Below are 3,731 nucleotides of genomic sequence, written 5' to 3'. Positions count from 1 at the left end.
ACTGCTTCATAAAAAAGTCTCAAAAAGCCAACAATGGCTTTAAAAAATCATACTACAAGATCTTCTGAAGTCTATTCCAGTAAAAATAACAAGAAAGACCATGAAGTTTTCCTTAAGCAAAACAAACCTCAAATAAAATATTCAACTGTTTCAAATTCAGATAAGGCTTTGAAGGGAAACAAGATACACTAATGAAATAAAAATTGGGAGAACTTAAGTAGCTTACAATAAACTTTGATCTGAAGCCTCGTATTTTAATAATAATTTTTAAAATTTTAGTATTTATTAAAACATACCATAAGCAGACATATTTATCTTAAAATGATTAAGGTAATCTTCCCCTAACACGTGAGTTTATGTAAGACACAGCCTATCTAACTGAAATCAGTTTGGCTAAAGGTAGTACCCTAAAAAGATTCTGCGTACTACAATCCATTAATTCTGGGCACTAAAATCTTGAGAGCAACCCACCAAGCTCAGTATCTCTATATAAATATGTCTGGGGGCTTTCTTTGAATCAAGAAACCATAGGTTAAATTGAGAATGTATAAACTATTCTTTTACAAGTAGTATTGAATACATTATACAGTTCAGAAAATATAACCATATTAAGTCTGATGAAGAAATTTTGAAAATCTAAATTTCAGATTCTCTCTTCACTGAAATGGAAGAAAATCAGTGTGACTTACAATGTATCTTCTAGACTAATTCCTGTCCCTAACAAGTATTTATTTTAAATCTTTTTTCCAAGCTTTGTATTACACACTGGGGATAGAGCAACAGATTTTCCTGGAGTTTAAGTGATTCTTCTCATCCTTAACTTATCCTAGTGAGGTCAGGCTTGCTTAAGGTATCCTGAACTCTTCCCATTCTGCGTTGCTCTTTCTTTTTTCAGGGAACCTATGGCTATTAGTAGAACAATCCAGTCTCTACATCCAAATTTGCTCAAATGCTCAAAGTTCTTTTTTTTTTTTTTTGGAAGTTTAGACTAATTTATTAAGAGCTTCCCTTTCCAGCCCTTGCAGTCTCTTGGGGTCACTTTTTCCACTTGTAGATCTTGTGTGCCAGCCCCAAGAAGATAGCCGGGGACAGGGGCTCAGAGCTCTGCTTGATGAGACCTAGAAGGTAGCTGTAACTATCTTCCTTGTACTGTGTAAAGGCAGCTGGCAGCTCCATCTCTTCATACAGCACCTTTACCTGGGCCACCTTCTCAGCCTCCTTCTGCCCGTAATTCTCCTGCAGGATCTGGTGCTGTTCCGGAGAGGTCTGTTGCAGACACTGAACCACCAGCCAGCTGCCCTTGTTGTCTTGGATGTCAGTACCAATCTCGCCAGTCACATTAGGGTCCCCAAAAAGGTCAAGGTAATCATTCTGAATCTGAAAGAACTCTCCCATCTCCAGCAGAATCTTCTTGGCATTGGCATGCTCTTTCTCCCCATCAATGCCCATCATATACATGGCAGCAGCTACAGGAAGGTAGAAGGAGTAGAAAGCTGTCTTGTACTTGACAATGGATTTGTACCTCTTTATTGTGAATCTGCCAAGATCCACACTGCCCTGAGGGGCTGTGATGAGGTCCAATGTCTGCCCAATCTCAGTCTGATAGGAAATCTGCAGGAACAGCTTGATCATGTTCAGATAATAAGGCTGCTCCTGGCAGTAGAGCTTCAGCAGGCAGTAGATACATGCTTCCAGCAGCATGGCTCATTAATGGCATCCAAACCTATGCCTGGCTTCTGATACCAGGATAGCTGTCCCCATCGGGTGAGGGACGAATCCATGATGTCATCTCACACCAGGAAAAAAGCTTGGAGCAGTTCCACACACCAGCCCACAGTCAGGGCCTGCTGGAGGCTATTGGCATCCTGCTTCTTTGGTTCCTCCAGCTCCTGGAACACTGCCAGCACCGTCAAACCCTGGTTGTACTTGCCTCCAATGACATTGTACTCCAGGATCTCCTTGAGCCAGGCAATAGCATCTCCTGTCTCTGGGTGCCTCATCTCATCCTCGGTCAGCACCTTGACAATTTGGGAGAAGTGTGGGATGAAATTCTGCTTTTCATGGGCATAAACATCAGATTTCTTGTCTCCATTCATTCTGAGAGAGGAGCAAAGTGCTCTGTTCCTGGATGCTGGTTCTTGCTTTCAAAGTTCATTTGAAGTGCACATATTTACACATGCTTTGAGGAGATGTTCTGTTTTGTTAATGCTACCATTATACAAAATGCCAAAAATGGATTGGCTTTTATAAAGGGGGTTTATTTGGCTACAAATTTACAATCTGAAGGCCATGAAAATGTTCAAATTAAGGTATCAACACTAGTATACCTTTACCAAAGGAAGGCCAATGGCAACCAGAAAAACTGTTAGCTGGGAAGGCTCATGGCTGGTGTCTTCTTCCTTTGTTCCCAGGTTGTGTTTTAAAATGGGCTTCTCCCAGGATGTTTCTTTCTAATTGTCTGGAGGGTATTCTCTTAGTTTCTCCCAGGCAAACTCTGGAGTAGCAAAAGTCTACTTTCAATGGCCATCTTCAAAATGTCTCTCTTGGCTGTAGCACTGAGCTCCTTCTGTCTGTGAACACTTTTATAGGACTCCAGTGATTTAATTAAGACCCACCCTGAATGAGTGGGGTAATACCTCCATGGAAATTATCCAGTCAAAGGTCTTGCCCATAGTTGATGGAGTCACATCTCCAACCTAATCAACACTAATACATGTGCCCCACAAGACTGTATCAAAGAACACGGCATTTTGGGGGACATAATATATGCAAATCGGCACAGGAGGCTAGCTCCCATAACCTCCCTGTGAAGTGCCTGTGCTGATGACTTACTCTCCTCTAAAGGGCTTCTTTCTATGCTTATCCTTCATGGCAATTCTGCTCTTGATCCCAAGCTCACTTTTGTCCCCTGCCCCTTTGTGATGTTTCACACTGAGATAATGGCAGGAGTATTTAATCCCCCTGGATCCTTGATGAGAACAGCAACTTCCTTATTGGAATATGGACTGAGAACAGGTTCTCCCAGTGAACAGAACTATGGTTACCGTAATGCCCCATGTGATACCATTAAACGTGCCTTGGTGAAGCAATTTAGTGGTGGTTCTGTTTAACAGACTATGGGGCACATTTTTAGTACAAACATCAGCAATCATAACTTCCATATTTTTTATTTCTTATAATTTTGTCCTGATATATATTATTTTGTCAAAACTCAGTAAGGTAAAAACACTGACTAAAGTTTCTGGACCATAGAGATTCAAGGCACTGAAGCAGCATGGAACCTTAGAAGTGCAGGGGCTTATCTAATCATTGAAAACAGACACTGGAAATATCCCAATGATGTTTCAAGAGCCTCTCCTCTAGGGCATCTGGCAATTACCCAGGAACTGTATGAAATAGTGTTTTGGGGGTCTCCAGTAACCAGTCACACATTGTACACAAATTTGGAACCAGAGGAAAAGCTGAGACAGCAGTGAACTTTGTAAGTTCCCTCGACCAGGGGTCTGGTGCCCCTATCTGCCCAGACCCCATGAACTGTCTTGCAGCTGGCTCCCTGAAAGGAAAAACAAACAAACAAAAAAACAACAATCTGCTGGGAGCAAGAAGGGGGGCTTAACCTAGCCTCAACTGCAGAATTAATTAACATATTAATTAATTAATTTTTGGAATGGGGGGCACATAAAAGAAGGCATCCATCCCCTGGCTCCAAAAATGCTTTTTTTTTCCTCCTA

The 3,731-nt window shown here is 41.5% G+C and overlaps 1 pseudogene; it reads right to left on the bottom strand.

Moving 5' to 3' along the window:
• Positions 1–1,035: 1,035 nt before the first annotated feature.
• Positions 1,036–2,132, bottom strand: LOC119535016 (annotated as a pseudogene).
• Positions 2,133–3,731: the final 1,599 nt, after the last annotated feature.

This window comes from Choloepus didactylus, chromosome 5 (assembly GCF_015220235.1).
Source record: "Choloepus didactylus isolate mChoDid1 chromosome 5, mChoDid1.pri, whole genome shotgun sequence".
In the NCBI taxonomy this organism is placed as follows: domain Eukaryota; kingdom Metazoa; phylum Chordata; class Mammalia; order Pilosa; family Megalonychidae; genus Choloepus; species Choloepus didactylus.
The sequence above is the reverse complement of the archived record's forward strand: the minus strand, read 5'-3'. Positions and strand labels throughout refer to the sequence as shown.